Source organism: Camelus bactrianus, chromosome X, assembly GCF_048773025.1.
Source record: "Camelus bactrianus isolate YW-2024 breed Bactrian camel chromosome X, ASM4877302v1, whole genome shotgun sequence".
Classification (NCBI taxonomy): domain Eukaryota; kingdom Metazoa; phylum Chordata; class Mammalia; order Artiodactyla; family Camelidae; genus Camelus; species Camelus bactrianus.
In genome coordinates this window covers 91,924,508-91,945,822 of record NC_133575.1, presented here as the reverse complement: position 1 = coordinate 91,945,822, position 21,315 = coordinate 91,924,508, and the positions used below count along the sequence as shown (strand labels likewise).

The 21,315-nt window shown below is 40.0% G+C and overlaps 1 protein-coding gene across 6 annotated transcripts in view; it reads left to right on the top strand.

Annotated features, from left to right (window-relative positions):
• The first annotated feature begins 11,969 nt into the window (after positions 1-11,969).
• Positions 11,970-21,315, top strand: part of KLHL13 (kelch like family member 13) — a 160,364-nt gene continuing 151,018 nt past the window's right edge. For 2 of the 6 annotated variants that reach the window (XM_045510958.2, XM_045510952.2), the window contains exon 1: positions 12,139-12,270. The gene's annotated coding sequence lies outside the window, so the exon portion shown is untranslated. Of the gene's footprint in view, positions 12,271-21,315 lie in introns of all 6 variants that reach the window. The other 4 variants (XM_045510957.2, XM_045510953.2, XM_010947417.3 and 1 more) reach the window with 3 other exon arrangements.

The following is a 21,315-nucleotide window of genomic DNA, read 5'->3' as shown; positions in this document are numbered from 1 at the left end:
TAAAGGACATTGTGGACATAATTGTTTGAACTGATTTCAGTTTTGAAAGTTCTTTCAAACACTGGGAGGGGGAGACATAAAAATGCAAGTGGTGATCTCACGGTTGACCAAACCTGCCTTCTGGCTTTTTTGGGAGCATAATGCCGTGTGGTTGCTTAGGGCTGTGATTTCTCTCAGGACAGATGTTATTTTCTTTTTTAGTTAGTTTGTTCTCTCCGGACAAGTTAATATTAAAATTCCTGTGTGGTCTTTGTTTTAAAATGCTTTTGTGTCCATCACATCACCAATACATTTATCAGCTTGAGAAATAGATTAGTATGAGGTAACTTAAATATGAGTGATTCTCCTGTGAATTTAGGTCAGATACTTTCTAAGCAATGAAGCTGCTAAATGTTGAAACTCCTTCTTCCCTGAAGGCATTTAAATCTTAGTTTTCATTGGACGTCTTCCTGGTGGCTGAAAGCTAGTAACTGTGGACATTCCTAAAGCTATTTTCCCAAGTTTCTTGTATTTTTCTTTTCTTCAGCTTCATGTTTGATCTTTCCAGCTGTTTATGTTTTGATTAAATGTTTTGTAAATATTCAATTTCCTTTATCATGCTCAGTAGAAAATTTGGATTTTGTGGTTGGAGACTACTATATTTATAAAAATTATTGTTTTACTGTGAAATTAGAGTCACCAATTAAAATTTACTTTTGTATTCACCATAGTATGTTAATGACGTTCTTAACTGGGCTACATACACAGCCAGCACCTAAAATTGTCCTTGAGAGGACACTCAACAAATACTTCTTCTATTAACTTCGTTAATAAAACCCAAGCAAAAGTTGGTGGTAAAGAGAATAGCAACCGCCCTATGCAGAAGAAGTGCTCTTTTAACAAATACCATTATATCCTCCCCCTTTTACCCCATTTACTACTTTAAAATACATACAAATAAGGTTTTCTTGTTTTAGTTCTTAAATTAAAACTTATAAAGAAACTTTGGAAGGATCCATAGGAAATGAATATTAATGATTATGTGGGACGGGGAGGTCCTAGGTAGATAGGACAGAAAAAGTCCTTTTAACTAGATACGTATCATTTTATAATTTTGTGCTTTTTAAAAATTTTATTTATTTTTTAAATTCAAGTATAGTCAGTTTACTATGTTGAGTCTGTTTCTGGTGTACAGCATAATGTTTCAGTCATACATATACATACATATATTTCTTTTCATATTCTTTTTCATCATAGGTTACTATAAGATATTGAATATAGTTCCCTGTGCTGTACAGTATAAACTTGTTGTGTATCTGTTTTATATATAGTAGTGTAGCAAATCTTAAATTCCCAATTTATCCCTTCCCACCCCCTTCCCCCCCGGTAACCATAAGTTTGTGTTCTATGTCTGTGAGTAATTATTTGCTTTTGAATCATGTGAAATTGTTCATTATTTAAAAGTTGAACTAAGGAAAAAAAGAAATTGCATAAATGAGGTGGATTTACAAGTCCCTTCCCTAGAAGTAGCCACTAAACTAATACAGATGCATCCCTTTGGAATGGCATTTATGTTTGGTGACTGTATTTGGATAGCTGTACAGGAGGAGCTATAATATTAATAAATTTCTGATGGTGTTTAAAATATCATATCATTGATAAAACTTATCATTTTAAATTGCCTCAAGCACCTTTGAAACCGAGTGAATCATTTTACAAAGTGTAACTTAAAAGTAGATATGTTTATGCAAAATTTTGATATACTTTTATGCTTATTATAATAGGATTCTATTTATATAGCTGCCTCAGTTACTCATTTCTGCATAACAGATTACCCCAGATTTAGGGCTTAAAATGTTTGATTTGCTCACTAGCCTGTGATCTGGCAGTTTGGTCAGGGTTTAGCTGGGCTGAGTGTCAGCAGAGTTTAAGCCTGTGGTTGGGCTGATTCATTTGTCTGGTGATGGTTGGCTGGCTGTCAGCAGGGATGATGGAAGTATTTGGGCCAAGTGTCACTCACATTCCAGTAGGATATCTTGAACTTCTTCACAGTGTTGCTGGGTTCCACCAGCAGCAAGAGAGAGCAAGCTCCAATGTCTTAGTGCTTTTCCAGCCTCTGCTTGTGACATTCTTGCTCACGTCCCATTGGCCAAAGCTAGTCACAGAGTCAGTGTGGGAGGCCAAGCTGAGAGTCACTGTCTTGAAGGACTGTAGGCAGGCAATGGGTACAGGGAGATGTGATTCAATGAGGGGCCATTACTGTAACAATAATTGCTATAACTTCTAAAAGTATCCATTATTTCCTCAAAGCATTTATAGTAAACAAACTCAACTCATGATCAGGCAATTCTGTATACAACTGAGACCTAACGATAAGTTATTGATACTGTTCTCTGATTTAAGGCTTTAGTACCCTTAATAATATTATGTAAAAAACTACGACATCACATCACTGCCTTGCTCCAAAATTTCCCATGACTTCTCATTACAACTAGAATAATATCAAAATTCCTTGACACCGACCACAGGCCCTAAGTGATTTTGTTTTTAATCCACATTTTCTTGACATCATGCTGTACCACTCAGTCCATAGTTTACTGTCCTTCAGCTATAGTGGCTTTTGTCCTGTTCCTTTAATGCATAAAATTCTTTCCCACCTCAGGGCCTTTCATTTGCCATTTCCTCACTGAAGTGACTTTCCTTCAGATCTTTGTTGGGGTGGCTTCCTCTCACTATTCGTTGCTCAGTGCAAATTTTACTTCTTAAAGAGCATTCTTTCCTGACCATTCCTTCAGGAATCGCTCCTCCCATTCCAGACCACTCACTTTCCCATTTCTTTGTTTTATTTTCTTCATAACACTTCTTTTTAAAAATTATTTATTTATTTATTTATTTGCATAACACTTCTTTCTAAATTTTTTAATTTTTTAATGAAGTATAGTCAGTTTACAATGTTGTGTCAGTTTCTGGTGTACAGCACAACGTTTCAGTCATACATGAATATACATATATTTGTTTTAATGTTCTTTTTCACCATAAGTTACTACAAGATATCAAGTATAGTTCCCTTCACAACACTTCTTATTGCCTGGAATTATCTTACTCATTCAATTGTTTACTTGATTATTGTCTTACTCCCTCTACTAGTATATAAGCTCTTAAAGGGATAATGGTCTCTTCTGCACTATGTCAAACACGTGGTAGGTACTCAATAAATATTTGCCAAATTAATGAACCAGTTAACTAAAGGCCTGGTATACTCAGTCTTGATCCAGAAATTTGCCTTTATGGTGAGTAGGTTGGATCTTCTCTATGATCCTTTCCAACTCAAAATTTTTATCCTCGTTCATATAACTCAATTTTTAGATGAAGTTTGAACAGGGGGAAAAAACTGTCTATAACAAGGAATGTGGGAATGCATAAATAGTCTATATATTAATTGTTTCATGTTGGAAAAAAGTCTGTTTTAGTGATTTTCAAATACTTTAAAAAGTAGGTAAGGTTTAGAAAGAAGAATGATATTGCAACTTTAACTGAAAAAAATTAATAGCCATTCTTTTTAGTGTATCTACACCCAAGTATCTTTAAACAAACTTTTTTGATGTTTGAGACGCCGGGATTAACTAATTAGCAAGACACACCTCCGTGGGGCATATATTCCAGCATGAAGGCAAATAATGATTTACATTAATGGGAAGATATTATTTGAGTACAGAGTGCTTTGGGAATACTATGGACATATTCATTCTAGTCTAGGATATGAAGAAGGGTCTTCTGGAGAAAAACATTAAACTGAGGCCAGAAGAATAGTAGAAGTTGTCTGGGAGAAAAGGACTTGGGGAATGATGTGCAGAGACAGAGGAAATAGCATGTGGGAAGTCTTGGATGCCTTACTTGGCCCACTGTCTTTTTGATTAATAGAGTGAGTCTGTCAAGGGTTTCTACAGACTCTTTGCCAATCTAATTTGCATTTCTCTATATACTTGAAAGTAATGCAATTGTTTTTCTTCAGAGTATTCATGGGATTCCAAATCATCACAAATTCAGACAAAGCATTGCCATTATTTAAAAATGTCTTCTGTTCTAAACAATACGCTCAGTAGGTCTTTCTTGCTACCTGTTTCTCTTCTGATTGGTCAGAAATGTGACAGCTGGTCTTTCATGTGCAGTCTAAATCCTTTAGAATTTTTGGATCTTTCTGCACTGTAACATGTGCTATTGTATCATATTACTACATAATGCCATTGTAGTTTATTGGTGTTACTTAGCAAAAACTTTAACATATAGACTATAAAAAATTACCACATTTTCCCATGTTATTTTTTGTGCTCAAATGGTGTTGTGTGAGGGGCATACTACTGCTGGAGACCATTTTCTGATGCACATATATCAAATTATATAACTTCAGGTTACTTCAGGTCAATAAACCAGAAGTCTAGTCCTGCCCAATGCAGTAGCCACTACCCATATGTGGCTATTGTTGGAATATGGCTTAGTCCAAATTAAGATGTGTTGTAAGTGTAAAATACACACCAAATTTCAAAGACTTAGTACCCCCCAAAAGTAATATAAAACATCTCATGAACTCTTTTTTGTAATAATTACATGTGGAAAAGATTTTGGTTTTATTGGATTAGATAAAATGTTATTAAATTAATTTCACCTGTTTCTTTTTACTTTTTAAAATGTGGCTATTTGAAGATTTAAAATTACATACCTGGCTGACATTTGTGGTTCACATTCTATTTCTTTTGGCTGGTACTGCTCTAGACTTCCTTATTTTGTGTGTGTTAGCAGAGGTTGAGGCTAGCCCGAAGCCGTGGTGGTATGGCTGTTAGTGGCATGAGGAGTCGTCACTGCTGGTTTTGGCCTTTGGATCGAATGGGTTATGGAAACATATCAACAACTGTGGATGCAGCGGAGACTTCGTTGGGGAAGAGGGATTGGAGAAAGAATCTTGACTAGTTGCTGTTAAAGTCCCACCTGAGGATAAGAGGCAGAGAGACCCCTAACAATATCATGTTTATGAAACGGGGACCATTGTTCCCAAGGAATTCCTGCTGCTTACTTTACTGTTGAAATCTCTTTGCAAGCCCTCCAGAAGGAAATACAATGTTACATCAGAAGAAAATTAACCTGAAGGAATAGAAGCTATTCCTCCCTAATCAACAAAATTCCTCTGTTCACATTTACTATTGCCAAGAATAAAGGCAAACCCTGTTTGCAGTTCTCTAGTGGTTTTCATCTTGGAGTACCTTAGTTCACATTAATTCATGATCCATCCCAATTTGTGAAATGTTGAATAGTGAGTGTTATTATCGCATTTACAGATTAGAGAAGTCAGTGAGTGGAAAAGACTTTCCCAACTTACGTAGTATTGGGGAGAGCTCACCTTCCAGCATCAAAGAAGGGACATGGAAGGCCTTTCAAAAGTAGTTTTGAAATCATATTTGATATCTAATTATTTTGTCTGCACTCCATTCCAGCTCAGGCCTCGTGATTTCTATGAGTTCTAACGTGCAAGAAGTAGCAATTTGAAACTGGTAGGTGACATACTTAGATCTGTATTTGAGAAAAATGACACTATTTTATACAGTAATATCATGGTAAAGTTTTAAAAAGGCATCTTAAGTTTAAAAATTCAACCCTTGCTCTGGATATGTCTACTTGGAGAGTAGTACCCTGTTCCCTGTGGGTATAAGTGCTCCTTATCTCCTATGTTGAGTACAACTCCAGTGGTCCTGATGTTTTCTTGTTTCTCACTTGGAGGTGACCTCTTTTCTTACCCATTGTTCTTTTGGTGTCTCCTCTGGCAACTAAGTCTTCTGTGAGTGTATGTTCCCCAGAGTTTTCTTAATTGTTTCCATTGTTTTAACTACCATCTCTTTATAAATATATTCTAATTAACTGCTCTAGTTCTGTATCTCTAGTGGATTTAGTCCTATCTAGACATAACATGCTTGGGGGGCGGGATGGGGATGCAAAATGGATGAAGGAGATCAAAAAGTTCCAAACTTTCAGCTATAAAATGAAGTCACAGGGATGTAATGTACAGCATGGTGACTATAGTTAATAATATTGTACTGCATATTTGAAAGGTGTTAAGAGATATCTTAAAAGTCCTCATCACAAGAGAAAAAAGAAATGGTGATGGATTTTAATGAGATTTATTGTGGTGATCATTTCACAATGTATACAAATATCAAATTATTATGTTGTATACCGGAAACTAATATAATGTAAGGTGTCAATTAAAACTGAAGAAAAACAATTTTTAAAATGACTTGGCTAAAATATGACTGCATAAAAATTTCACTAAAGCCTTTCCTCTTTATTAGGAAAAAAATCACATTATTTTCATCAAGTCTCAGTACAGAAAAATCAGAAAGTACAGACAAGTAAAAGAATATAATAACCCCCATAATCTTATACAGAAAAGGATTAACACTGCTATTATCTCAATGTATAGTTTTCTAAATTATTTTCTCTGTATGTATCTATATGTGTCTATTGTGGGGGAAGGTATCATAATACTGTTTTCTAACCTATCATGAACCTCTTTCCATTTTAACACATAAAGTCATGTATCATTTTTGAAAGTGTGTGGAGTATTCAATTATATACTCATATATTTAACCAAATTCCTGATTTGGGACTTTATTTCCAATGTACTGATTTGACAAAAGGATTTTGGGGGGGGAAGGGGGAGGTAATTAGGTTTCTTTATTTATTTATTCTTAGAGTAGGTACTGGTGATTGAACCCAGACCCTCATGCATGCTAAGCATGTGCTCTGCCTTTGAGCTATACCGTCTCCCGCTGATATGAGAAAGAGTGATTACGTGAATTCCTGTTGCTTGTGTCACACACATGACACTTATCACACATGCTTGATATAGTGGTTACTTGAGCTTTGGCATATCTCCTCAAAATGATTCTATAAATTTTGAGAGCAGATCTTATATTTCTTTGTGTCTCCCGTAGAGTTTAGCATTGGCCTTGCATATGGGAGGCATTCAATAGATGTTTGTTGAATGAATGGAGAGATGAGGTACTCATCCTGAGGCAATCACTGATCTGCTTTCTATTGCTATAGACTCATTTTCATTTTCTAGAATTTTATATAAATTGCATCATACAGTATGTACCCCTTTCGGTGTGGCATCTTCCACTCACTTAAGATAATTATTTTGAGTTTCATCCAGGTTGTTATGGATATCATGTTGTAGCATGTTGGGGGGGCGACTGACAACAGTTATGCACTATTTCTTGTGGAAGCCTGCCAGTGAAGCCTCTCCATTGCAGAGAATCTCCCTACCTGTTTGATCTCTCCTCTTGAATATCTCACAGTCAAATGGAACATGTCTAAAATGGAACTCTTTATGCAGTGCAACCCCCCACCCCCAAAAACCCTCCTCCAAAACCTGGTTGCTCCAGTCTTTCCCAGGCTAGTAAATGATACCATCTTTCATCCAGTTGAATGGGTCTTCCTAGTTGCTGGGTCATCCTCTTGAATGTATCTTTGCTCCATCATCCTCTTTTCTGTCTCTACAGCCACTGCTTTGGCTTTTGCCCCTATCCAGCTCAGAGAAATCATGGTGAGTTGAAAACATACATTGCCTCTTATCACTTTTACACTTAAAACCCCTTAATATATCCCTTGCACTCATCCTACAGGTCTGTTTTTCGAACCTTTTGATTCCAGAGTTGCCAGGAACTTTTAGATTTCTAACCCTCCAAATTTGAGCTCCTGTAAGAATTAAGTGCATAGGTCTTGTGTTGAGAAGTCAGTTCTGCAACCATCTGGACAGAAGAGGGCAGGGTTAGAATCATCCCAGAATCCTGCATAGAAAATAGAGTTAGTGTAGTTTATGGCTTGTGTCTCCCTTGATGTTAGAAAATCTGTACAGATCCTTTTCCATTCTTTCCTGCCCCTGACTCTTCAAGCTCGCTCTTGACCTTTCCTTGAAGCCCAGTGAAGAGCTCACTTATCTAACTAAAGGGATGGAACATGTTGGTTTCTTTTCATTTAGCAAGTGTGTATTTATTTATTTATCTATTTAAACACACATCACCTCCCATGTATCTATCTGTCTATCTATCTATCTCTCTATATATATTCTGTCTACTAATCTGGTCTAGACAATTTTGTGAGCCACAGGGGAATAGAAACCTTTCTCCTTACTCTGTTCCTTATTTCAAGCTATGGAGCAAGGAAAGGGCTAAGCAGACACCCTGTGGACTCTCCATAAATACCCATTACATTCAATCAAGGGCCAGATGAGTGTTTCAAAGAAACACAAATTGAGCCAAGAGGCCAAAAAGATGTCCTAATACTTTTCAACTTGTTCTTTAATCAGAGTTAATGCAATCAAAATCCTTTTAGTTTCACATCTATTAGGCACACAGCAGACTGGCAAATGCTTCTGGATGGACAAAGCCTCAACCATGGCTTGGTGCTCTTTGGTGTGTGTGCACGTGTCCAAGCATGTCCACATATGCCTCTGTCATCTCTATCTTGCTGACTTTCTAGAAATCCATAATTAAATGGGTCTTGTCCAACCACTGGGGAGCATGGTAGGCAGAATTCCAAGATGACTTCCAAGATTCTTGCCCTCTGGTCTACACCCCCTGTATATTCCCAGCCCGTCAAGTGTAGTCCAGACTTGTGGATCTGCTCTGGGATCACTCCGATGATTAGATTATATTACATGACAAAGGTAAAGAGATTCTGAAGATGTAATTAAAATCCCTTCAGGAGAAGAAAGATGTTCTCCAGCTGACCATGGCCAATTAGCTCTGTTTTAAACTGATGATGGAGAGTGATAGGCTCGAGAGCCTGTGGATGCTGAGGGTGTCAATCCTTTAATAACCACGAGGAACCAAATACAGACAACAACCTGAATGAATTTGAAGGAGGACTCTGAGCTCCACAGGTGAACGCAGCCCGGTGGACAACTTGATTGCAGCTTTTGTGAGACCCTGAGCAGCACAGCCAGCTCAGCTATACCCGCACTCTGGACCCCCCAGAAACTCAGAGAATACATGTGTGTAGTTTTAGGCCAGCACCAAGTTTGTAGCAATTTGTTATGCAGCAATTAACAATAATACAGAGGATACCCAGCTGGCATTTAAATTTCTTCCCGTTATGTTAGTTTGCTAGAACAGCCATAACAAAGTACCATGAACTAGGTGGCTTAAACAATAATAAACAGAAATTTATTTTCTCACAGTTCTCATAGAGGCTGTGTGTGCATGATCAAGGTGCCTGCAGGTTTGGTTTCCTCTGAGGCCTCTTTCCTTGGCTTACAGATGGCCACCTCTTCCTCTGTCCTTACAGGGTCAGTGTGCATGCACATGTGTGTCCCGATCTCCTCTTCTCAGAGGGACAACAGTCATGTGTGATGAGGGCCCACCCTAAAGACTTTATTTTAATTTAATTACTTGTTTAAATAATTTATCTTCAAATAACATTACATTTTGAGGTACTGGGGGTTAAGATTTAAATATATTAATTTTGAGGAGGGGTGCACAGTTCAGTCCATAATAGCCATCATTGTTTTCTATATTCTTTTCACCAGTTATAAATTGTTTTGACTTCTTTTCTTATTCCCTGAGCCTCTGTTACATCTTCCCATTCTTTAGATTTTTACTGTACTATTGATATTCCAATTTTTTTCTATTGAATTTTATTTATTGGGGGGTAGTGATTAGGTTTATTTATATATTGTTTTAAATGGAGGTGCGGAGGATTAAACCCAGGACCTCGTGCATGCTAAGCATGCACTCTACCATTGAGCTCTACCCTCCCCCACCATGTTTTTTTCTAATTCTTGGCATTTTTGGCTACAGGTTTAACAAGCAGCAATCTTCATGATTACACCCCTAGCTTCTAGTGGCCAATCAGTCTGATACTAACAAAAACATCGCCTTACATTTGTATATGGTTTTTATAAGGTACTTTCACGTGACTTTTTAATTTTTTTTAAACCTAGAACAATGCTGTGAGGCAGATCAGGCCGATATCATTACCCCTAAGTTCAGGAAGACACACTCAAAAGAGCTGATGGGGCTAACTTCATGTCACATCGTTCCTGTCTTCTGACTCCAAGTCAATGTGCTCTGTCCACTAGATTAACTATTCAAAGCCTCTGAATCCAAAGAGCAACTGATTCCTCCTGTATAAGTGTCTTTTTAATGTATCTTAGACCTATCTGGTTGTTTACCCTTGCTATGTACCTTGAAGTGTTTTCTTTTATCTTCAGTTGGGGCTGCTAGATCCACACCTGATTATCCCGTTATCCTGTTATTTCTGTTTGAGAACTTCCTGTAAAACTACCCTACTTGAACCTTTTTATGGCAGGGATGAAGAAATTACTTGGATGTATATCAACTCTGTTGTATTTACTTATTTAGTTTTAATGTATGTGCCAGATTTTTCATACACCCTGAACTCAATTGCTTTAAACATATTTCCTCAATGAGATTGTCAACTCCTGTGTGGTGCTTTCCATTTAATAGGCATTTTGTGTGCAATATTTGTCAAATAAGCCTGGTGGAGAAGCCAATGAATGCATTCCTGTTAACAAAGATGAATTGTGTTGAATTCACTGACAGGTAAAAGATAATAATGTAAATTCCACGTGCATTTGGAATTCTTACCTCTTCACCAGTTTGATAAAGCCTAACAATGTGATGATATCGTTAGTTCTAGCAAGTTTTTTAGTAACTGATCATTTTCAAAGTTACCTAAAACTCACTACTAGAATTTCAGCGTATGGAATTTGAAATACTAAGTCAGCAATGTTGATAACTCAGATGCCTGATCAGTTTACTGGTAGGCGCAGGGAAACATGAAGAACAGTCCCCACAGTCACCCCCATCACTTTGAAAAACAAACAAAAACCAAAAAAGCAAACAGTGAGTAAACTGGTTGCTAACAGCAAGCTCCCATTATTTTTTCTAGGAGGAGTCTGGAATTATAAGTAGAAGAGGCCAAGGAAGAGATGTAAGAAGGTGGCCCCAGGCTGTAACCGTCAAGAAGGCAAAGGACGAATGGAAGATCTCCGAGGGGGAAAAACAGGCTTGACTGGGGTTTTTGTTGGGGGCTTGGCGGGCAGAACTGGGAGGAGAAAGTCAAGATTCTGACTTAGAATAGCAGTTCCGCCAGTTTGGAAGCAGCCTTGCACCGGGGTTTAAGAGCCCGGGCGCTTGAATCACACTGCTTGGGATTCTGGGTCCTGCTCTGCCCCTTACCAGTTGGGTGACCTTGGGCGACTCGTTTGACCTTTACGCCTCAGTTGTCACTTGTAAAATGGAGATAATAGTACCGTGGACCTTGTGGAGTAGCCTTGAGTGAGAAGTGAGTTAATAATTCAACGCTGGGTTCTTAGCAGAGTCTCGGTTAAATGTTAAAGTGCTGTATTTGTTATTCTTCCTCTTTCTTAATGCCCGTACCTCCCGGAGGGAGGAGGAGCATTGAAGCGCGTGCCGCATCCGAAGAGTGATGAACAGTTGTGTGACCGCCTGGTCAGGCTGATTTTGAGGTGCGCGCCCCACCGAGGTGAAGCGGTTTCGAGGGCACACTTTGTGCCCTGGGCCTCCGTGACCGAGAGGGGCCGCGACAGCGGCGGGCAGGAGGCACCAGGGGGCCTCCTCTTGGCGGGCGCCCTGTGTCCCTGGTTACTTGACAGTTTTCACCTCTTTGGCCTCCTGTGCGCTAGAGGCCATGTGTGCTCAAACCCGAGCGTCCCGGTTTCGGAGGCGCGACGGCCACTTGGCGGTCACCCCGCCTCCGGGCCCCTCCTCGCCACGGTCCAGCGACCGCGGAGGAGTTGATCTCGGACCCTCCACACGGTCCTAGCCCCAGCTCCCCCGCCTCCCGCGCAGGCGCCGCCGGGGCCACCCCCGCCGCCATGTTTCCCCCGCTCGCGCGCTCCCTCCCCTCCCCTGTCCTCCCCAACTGGGCTCCCGCCCCCCTCTCCCGCCCCCCACCCCCACCCCCTGGTGAGGTCAGGCGGTGGCTCTGCCGCTGCGGCTGCAGCAGCACTGTTCCTACTCCGGGGAAGCCTGGAACGGGGATTTTTGAAGTAAGTGGAGTGGCATTCGGCTTACGGTCCGTGCTCTCCGCCTGCGGGAAAGCCCGGCGAAGTGACCCGGGCGAGCAGCGGGTGCGGAGGCGCGGGGGCCGGTGCCTCGCGGCAGGAGGGAGCCCCGTCTACGCCGCGCGACTCGCTCTTTCGCCCTCAGAGCGCGGCGGCCGGCGGACAGGCGGCGGGACGCGGCAAACAAGGTGAGGCAGGGTCCTGAAGTCGCAGGGGCTCCGTCAGCCGCCGCCGCGCCCCCAGGACCCGGCGAGGCCAGGCGGTGCGCGGTACGGAGTTGTGAACTGCACCAGGGGCACTGGGACAGGGAGCTACCTTCGCTCATTGCATGGCCCCTTGTCCCCCAACCCTTTTTTCGCTCGCTTGCGGGTGTGCGCCCTTATCCCTACACCTTCTCATCCCTACCTCTCGGACTCGCTGGCTCCGCCAGACGCCTGGGTTCTTTTAGGAACACTGAACCTAGTTTTCCTTTGCTTCTTTGTTATCCCTCCAAGATCTTCTTCTCCGGGCTGTCGTTGATGTTCTGGGGTCCATCTGCCCGCCTCGGCCCCACTGTCTCTTGCCTTCTAACAGTTTCTGCTTTGTGCCTCCCAACCCATCCTTCCCTCAGAATCTTCTAACTTGCGATGCTCCGCTGCTGGCTTCTGAGTACTCTTCTCTTCCTCGAAGCTTTTAACTCTGCTTTGAACGTTTTCATCTCTAAAAGTCTTGGCTTCTTTGGATTAATCACAATTGACTAATGATTCTCTTGGAAGCTTACAGTCTAGTCTACGGTTTACTGAGAGTGATGGGAATGATCCTTTAGTAAATATCAGTTAAGGAACTAGAAAGTTTCTTTCTAGTTTTAAATAACTTAGTCCGAAAACCACAACCACTTAGAAGGTATGTATGTTTGTATTTAGTCCTAGCACATGGTCCTAAATCTGATTTTTCCCACGCTGCCAAGCAGGCCAGAGAGAGAGTGGGAGGGACTTTCATGCCTGGCTTCATTTCTCCTTCTGTGAACTGGGATGGATGTTCATCTTTTTGGTGTGGTTAGAGCACTGGTGGTTTGGGATAAAGTCATTCGAGTTAGCATAGGCTGGTTACTAAGCACACCAAATGGGAACTGACAGACTCTGGGGTTTTAAACTGTCTCTGGAGGGCACTTGCCTTCTTTCTTTTTCTTTAAAGAAGCTACAATTTCTTAATTATATTTCTTATTTGTATATACCCTGAAGAAGCAGAATTTAAAGACCGTGTAAAAGAGACTGCTTTTCTGTGGATTTTAGATTAGTTGGCTGACGTTGATTTCACACAGCCCCAGGTATTCCTGCCGCGATATTGCCTTCTCCCCATGCAGTTGCCCTGTTAGCTCCGATACTTTCATTTACTCACTTCCATGCTCTAATTAGTGCGTGAAGAAAATTGAATGGAGAAGCTGAAAGTGGAGGCAGATACCAGGAACTGGCACATGCGGACCTTGGTAGCTGTGTTTTTGGAAATGGGCTATATCTAGAGTTCAAGTTTGAAAACTGAGAAAAGTGTTGAAAACTGAGAAAAGTGCAATAATCAACTAAGCAGTTATGACATCATTTTACATTTTAAAATATTAGCTCCCTTAACTGCAAGGTCTTATTAATATCTTTATACTCAACAGTGAAGAATTGTTTGCTTGATGTGTGACCAGGTGTTGCCTTTGACCTGATGAGCACTAATTGTCAGTAATTTTCAGAAGAAATTTAGTTGTGAATGAAGATGAGAGCTAAATTTCACTGTCCTGGGAGCACTTCTTTTTGCAGTGCTGCAACATCAAATGATGTATTTTAAAAATAGATAAGAGCCTCAAATTCTCAAGGCTTTGAACCTGCCACTTTTATAAGCACACTTTAAAAAAGGGTGGTTTGACTATATAGTTTTAGGTGATTTTCTGACGAAAGTGGTTTTCACATGAATAGTAAAGTCTATTGGTTACCAGCTTAGTTATATGGCTTGCAGATGATTTGTAGTTTCCCCCATTCATTTTGTAAATTCCCGACTTCACTTTAGTTCTTTTAAAAAAAACAGAATATAGTAGGGAAAGGGGACTTATACCAATAGGCCCACCCTTCTAAACCTGTGTTTTTCTTGGCAAGCCTTTCTGGGAAGATACACAAACTTGAAAAAGTTTCAAGGAAAAAAGTTTATGTTATTATGCTGTTTCTTTTCCTTTCATTATTATTATTGATACTAAGTCTAATCTAACATTGCCCTAATGTGAACTATTTATGTTTGCCAGACAAAAAAATAAAGGTGGATATGAGTTCATCTTAAGTACTTTGCTCTGAATCTTTTGAATGTGGCTCAATCTGGAATTGATAACCCACCTGGTACACTTAGAGGTCCTCAGACTGGGTTTTCCTGATGTTCATAAACATCAGTGTGTTGGTGAATCCTCTTTTTCCTTTCTTTACATTTTAAATTACTTTTCTTCATGTTTTTTGATTTACATTAGTGAAAGGAGACTAGCCGATTTTCAAAGTGGTTGATTTTGTTGATTTTGAAGAAACTACTGTAATCTCCTATAATGTCCTCCAAGTAATTTTTCCTTAAATCCATGGGTTGAAACCAGCATTTTTGTTACCATGAAACAACACTTTGTGAGGTAACATCAGATTTCAGAAGATGTAGAAAGAGTTTTGGAAAGTGAACAGTTCTAGAGGAAACATCTCAAAATTAGGGGAAAAAATAGGCTTCCTTAAGTTATTGTCATGCATAGCAATCAGCCGTTAAAATATATTGTCCATTCTTTTAGGAATTTATTTTACAGAATCTGTTGAGCACCTTCTATTTGCCAGGCCTTATGTTCCGCACAAAGATAAACCTTAAGAGGCATGACCCTTGTTCTTCTGGAATCTCACAGATGTTATATCCCCCACAGGATAGAGACAACAAGCAAATGAACAAATGAAGAAGATCCTTATAGATTGTAGTGGAAACAGTGAAGGAAATAATGTGTCGTGAGAACTGGAAAGGGCCTGTTTAGCCAGGGTGGTCTGGAAAGGCCTCTCGGGGAAGGTGACCTTTGACCAGGGAGTTTACCTTGTCAAGAGCAGAGAGAAGGGTAAGAGCCAAGGCCTTCAGGCAGAAAAACAAACTTGAGGTGTTGGAGGAACAAAAAACAAGCCAGGGTGGATGGAGCCTAGTGAGCTACGTGGGAGGAGTGGTTAAAGGTGTGAGAGAGCCTGGGGGAGTCAGAGAATAGCTAATGCAGGGCCTGGAGATTCTGAGCAATAATTTGAGTTTGATTCTCAGAACCGTGGGAAGCCATCGAAGAGTGTTACCTACTCTTCTGTGGAAGGTAAGTGATTGAAAAACAAAAAAAAAAATAGTAGAAGTAAAATTTGTTTTGCCGAGGATAAATAGACTATCTACATACTCAGTTATTTACATTAAGACCTGAGAATGAAAAACTTTGATAGGTATCCTGAATAAATATATAATTCCCTTCTTCCCCTCTGCTTGGATAGGGGAGAGGGGAATGGAACTCTGGGTTGTGTATGTTCAAAAGGTGTTTAGTTTCCACTGTTCCAGTGTCAGCTGTGCCCTGAGGTAGGTTGTCACCAACCTCGTTAAAGATTAGATCAATGTTCAGCTTAAGAATTTGTTTTTCAGAGAATGATGTTTTATTTTCTCATAGAAATATAATTGGGAAGGTTGGACATTTCATTTGTATGTGAAGGAATACCTTAGGTTTTAGAAATGGCCTTTGGGATTTTAAGAGGAGTTTGCCATTTTCCTTTAGCTGTGGCCACCTACAACATTTTCAACTTGCCATAGCTTTATTCTTTGAAAGGTCAGAGTTCCTCTATTTCTTGAGGATTAAATGAATTTAGACTTGGCATTTATTTTGTTGCCCTGAGCCCTTGCTTGAAAGCAATCCAGCCTTGAGGTCTAATTGGCCCCAAATAGGAATGCAGATTGACATTCCATAGGGGTAAATCCTAACACTGTGAGACAGAAACCTGCAAAATAACGTTAAGCGACTCCTGCAGGGTCTAATTCCAACGCTTCAATTTAACACTCAAAGATTCTCCAGGATTTGACCCAGGCCTAAAGTCCCACTTGTCCTTATTATTCTCTAACACAAATCCTCTGTTGGTTTCAATAGATTTTACCTAGTTTGGAACTTCTGTCCTTAGCATTGTTCCTGGCAGAGAGTAGGTGCACAGTAACTGCTTTTTGATCGGATGCCACGCCATCATCCATCTGAAAGGCCCTCTCTTTTCCTTTCTGTCCTTGCAAATCGCAACACCAAAGAACGCTACAAATCCTATGTCATATTACACCATCCCCCACTGACCTGATCTCCGCCTGTGGATGTGAACAGCAGTCACACCACTGTATCATAATTATGTTTATTTGATACCCGGCCATTTTCCCACTGGTCTCTGGTATCACAGAGGTAACCTGGGCCTTGTCTGGTGTCCTCATCGTTGTATCCTGGGCACCTGGGACGTGGCATGTCCTGTATAAACAGTTGTCGAATAATGAATAAATGCTGCCTTGTGCTGTTTCTTCTATTATTGTTTTGGATACTTACATTGTTTAATCTTGTTTAACTTTTCGCGTGTCTGGTGTCATCGAGAGGTTTCTGAGAGGTCCTAGAGCATAGCTGTTAAGAGTGCAGTTGTGGAGCTAGGCTGCCTGGCTTCAGTTCAGACTCTGAATCTTACTAGCTGAGCAGGAGACTCGATGAGTTAGTTAACCTCTCTGTACCTCATACTTTTCATCTGTAAGAGAGGACTAAGAGTATCTCCCTCTTAGAGGACTTATAAGGATTAAATGGCTCAGTTATGTCTACAATTTGTTGTTTGCAGTTTTGAAATTTCAAAAGGCATAATACAAATTTTATTTAGTAAGTTAGGTGCCGCAACTCAGGCGGTGACCAAATTTGACTTGAACTGACGTGAGGGTACTTTATAGTTTTTGTTCTATTTACTGTGAGTATTTATTTGCTTTTGTTGTTGAATTAGTAATATGTTATAGAGTAGTGCCTCAGACCATCCTGGGGTATTACAGAATAGAAAGTACATGCTGGTTACTGCCTATCTAAACGTCTGGACGTTTTTGAACTTGGAAATTCATCTGGTACCAAGGTTTTCAGATAAGGGGGTTGTATATGTTACACTAAGGTACTTAAATCAGGGCCTTGCACATAGTAAGTTGTTGCTGTTGGTTGTGATTAGGGAGGTAAATATACTATTTTATCCTTCCTAATACCTTGCAGTTACCATGTAAATGCGTGCTGATTTATTTCTGTAACAACTCTGGATAGAGCGCCGGCTATATGGGCCTCGTTTTATCCTAGGAAAACAGATACGGCCGGGTTGCATGATTGAACTGAGCCAAGATCCCAGTCTTTCAATACTCTTTCATCTGGTACCGTTAAAAGTATTTATTTTTTGTTTTTCTTTTGTTATTTAAAACAAAGCATGCTTCTTTAGGGCGCGTCTTTTTTTTTTTTTCCAGGGGGGCGGTGGAGAGGATGCAATTAAGAATATAACATGATTAGACATTTCCTCTTTGCAGTTGTAAAACATTTCTTGAACTCCTCATGTATAGAAATCTGTATTAAAAGCAGGAGAAAGATATAAAGCCAATGAGGCGTGATTCCTGGACTTCAGTAGTTTCATCACCATGCATGGTTACCCAGGGGCATGGGTGTCCATTACAAATCCTTATTTTCCTCTGTAAGTTTGAAATCATTAATATTAAAAATGTACAAAGGAAAACACAACAGACAATTGAAAACCAGACTGAGTGTTCACTGAACGGAATTGGGTTTTAATCTCCCTAGCTACCCCCGACCCCTGCAATATTATCTCTGTATGACATCCTGCCAACCTTTTCTTTTCAGCTAAACTAAGCAAAATATATGTTTTTTATTGTTCTCCTCTTTCAATATTTGTAAATCATAATTGGTATATTTTCTTTGTCCTTTTTCTTTTGTGAGTTTCGGAGTAATTATGTGTCTCAAAAGGTTTTTCTGGAATCTTCTTAAAGTTGAAAACTAGTCCTTGAAGCCATTCTGCCAATTCATTCACCAAATATTTATTAAGTACCTATTTTATTTCTGGCATTGCGCTAGTTTAAGCAAATAGAATCTCTGTCCAGTGCTCTTTCCCTCAAATTGGACACTGGGTTGACTGGATGAGCAGGGTGGTGACATGATAGTGTGTACTAGGAGCTACAACATTCTTGAAGCATCTTTTTTATATCAAGATTTAGCAGAACATTCACTGGTACCTAATTTTATTTATTTAAACTCAGATACATTGTGCTTTAGAATGTAGTATTCATTATGAAAATTTGAGGTAAAACCCAATACTTCAGGGAAAGGTTCTGCCTGCAAGGGCAGCTGTGGTAACCCTGGGGTGACCCTTTGAAAAGCACTGAGGCCACACTGTACTGTTTGAGTCTCTTCCTTTCGTCAAATATCCAGACGTTTTCTTAGCCTTAAAAAAATCTCATCATGACCTACAGAAAAGGCAATAGACATCAATTTTCCCCCCTATGTTGCATAATTTCTTTTAGTTCAAGGAACACTCTGGTTGTTTGATAATGCTGTAAATCTTAAAATGTGTCGAGTCCTAACTGAGTTCCAATGTTGGGGGGTCGTAGCTAAGATTGATAGTGAAGGACCTGCCAAGGTACTCCTATCTTCACAAGAGAGGCTGTTAGAACACCACGACCATGACCACGAGCAGCACAATTGATGGGGTCAAACCTTTGCCCCATTGTCTGCACACTGGCTTACGTCACTGATGGAAGTTAACTTTTGCTCACTTTAAAAATGCTTTCATTTATAACACATTCCCTTTACAAATTGCTTTGTCAATTGCTGGCTGCTGAAATATTTAATAGTAGAGGAAAGTTCTCAAGGTTCCTGTGCTTTGAGGTGGATAAAAGATTTCTGGAGTTCGAGGTGGTTTTGAAAAGGGGCAAGCAGCACGTCAGCAGAGTGCCTGTTACAAAGTGATGAGTTGATTTGCTCCACATGAGAAAGATGAAGAGAAAGGCAAATGAAAAAAGGGGGTGAAGGTAAATGGTATATGTCAAACACTAAATCTTCCAACTGATTTTTTTTATTGCCGTCCCACCTTCATTATTGCCATCCCACTCCAGACCCAGTTCCCAGGGCCTGACCTGGTTGTAGTGTGTTACTGCCCGAAGATCTTAAGGACGTGGGTAGAGAGGGGCGATTAAGGAATGGCCTTTATAGTCTATGTGTGAAGTGCTTTTATAGTCTATTCAGTAACGAGGATGAGAGAGTTGTCGAGATTTGCTTCGTGGTCCTACTTATTTCTAAAGAATGCTTCGTTTCAACAAAGTTATTTGTTCCACATGTATCTGTCTCAGTGGGAAGCTATAGAGTTCAGTGGCTAAGATCTGGGGCCCTGGAATCTCAGGCTTGGGTTCAAATCCCAACTCTGTCTCTTGTTGTATGTGTGACTTTGGGCAACCCCCTTTACCTCTCTGAGCCTTGTTTGCCTCCTCTGTTGGTTTTAAGGAATAAATAATGCATCTAAAGTGCTAAGTACAGTTCAAGCCACATAGTAGATATAGTTATTAGTGACTTTTTCTTTTTTTAATGGAGGTACTGGGAATTCAACCCAGGACCTTGTGCATGCTAAGCATGAGCTCTACCATGATGTTATTACCCTCCCCCTATTACTGACTCTTTTAGTAGATTTATGACTTAACTGGTTAAAACCTTTGGTATAGCATAGGAGCTTTGGCATTTATAGATGAACCAGAAATCTGAGGGAAAATGGCATCTTTCTTTCATACTGCCTTAACCCCAGCTGGAATGCTATTTTCTGAACATGTGTCTTTTAGTTGGTGAGTAGACCATTTAGAAATAGCCCTAGTTTTCTGGCACACAAGAAGGTTTATGATAAATACTTGGCTTATTATTCAAAGATGACATTCTGTTGAATGCAAGGAAAATGTCAATTTTTAAATATGATTGACTCAATATATATGTAAATACAATACTGTTTAGCTTAATAGGATTTAAAATTTAATCTCCATTTTGAAGGGAAAGGGAGATGTGGGGAAATGTATACAACAAATAATGTTTCTTTTAAACATGAAAACTTTTGGTATTCTGATAATCAAGAGGGATTCATTTTCCTGATTTATCTCTATTCCAAATTGCAAGCCCTCAAAGAGGAAAATACGGACACATTCATAATAGTTAAGCCACTAGGCAGAGGGTAATTCTGCTTGAATTATGTCCTCTCTTAATTTTGAGTTATTATGGTTATCTTAAGCTTTTAAAATAGTTCCTCTAGCAACAAATCAAATAATACCTGAGAGGTGGGAAAAGTTCACTAGCAGTTTTGATGCATGAATGTCTGCCTCAGCGGGTTACTGAGAGCAGCTGCAGGTGTTGCAGAGCTCATCTACAGTTTTGAGTTGAAAGTGCACGGAGGTAGTGCTCCTGCCCTTCCAAGTTCCCAGGTGCTCCTTTGGTTGCTTTGTCACTCAGGTGAAGAGACAGATGACCCCTGGGACGCTGACTTGGTGATGGAATGCCGTGCATGCACAGAAGGGACAGAACCAGGAAACTCGTTGCTGTCTATGCGCAGGGCTTTGTGATGATTACAATAAAGTCCGTTTAGGTACTGAAAAGCCCAGCTCACCGCGCTGATGAGATATATTATTTATTAGCAGCTTTCCCTGCATCTGTAGTCATCATTATCAGCGTCATATTTGAACACGAAAATGCAATGTTCTAGTTTTTTCCAAAAATTGGACTTTACCGTCAGGAAATGAGCACAAATGTTAAAGATAATGCCCTTTACTTACAGAGCAACTTTCTCTGGAAGCCTGATTGGTTATCCTTATTTTATTTACTCCAGTGGAGCGTGCACAACGAGGTTAAGTGACTTGCAGGGGGTCACATTGTCTGCGGTGAATCTAGGCGCAGAATGTAGGGCCCTTGGTTCTAACCGAGTGCTTTTCACTAATGATGTGAAAGACTAAAGGATCCTTTCATATCTGTAGTCTTTCACAGGATGAAACCAAAACTTCTGCAGTGGACTTCAGCACCACCAAAATTTCAGCACCTCACCGTTATTCTATATCTGCATTATGTACTTGCACAATTTGACATTTATCAAAATGAGTTTTGGACTTTTTCCAGAATTTTCTGTGTGCTTTTGGCATCATATAGGTGTGGTATTTAAACATCCTGAGGAAGCGTT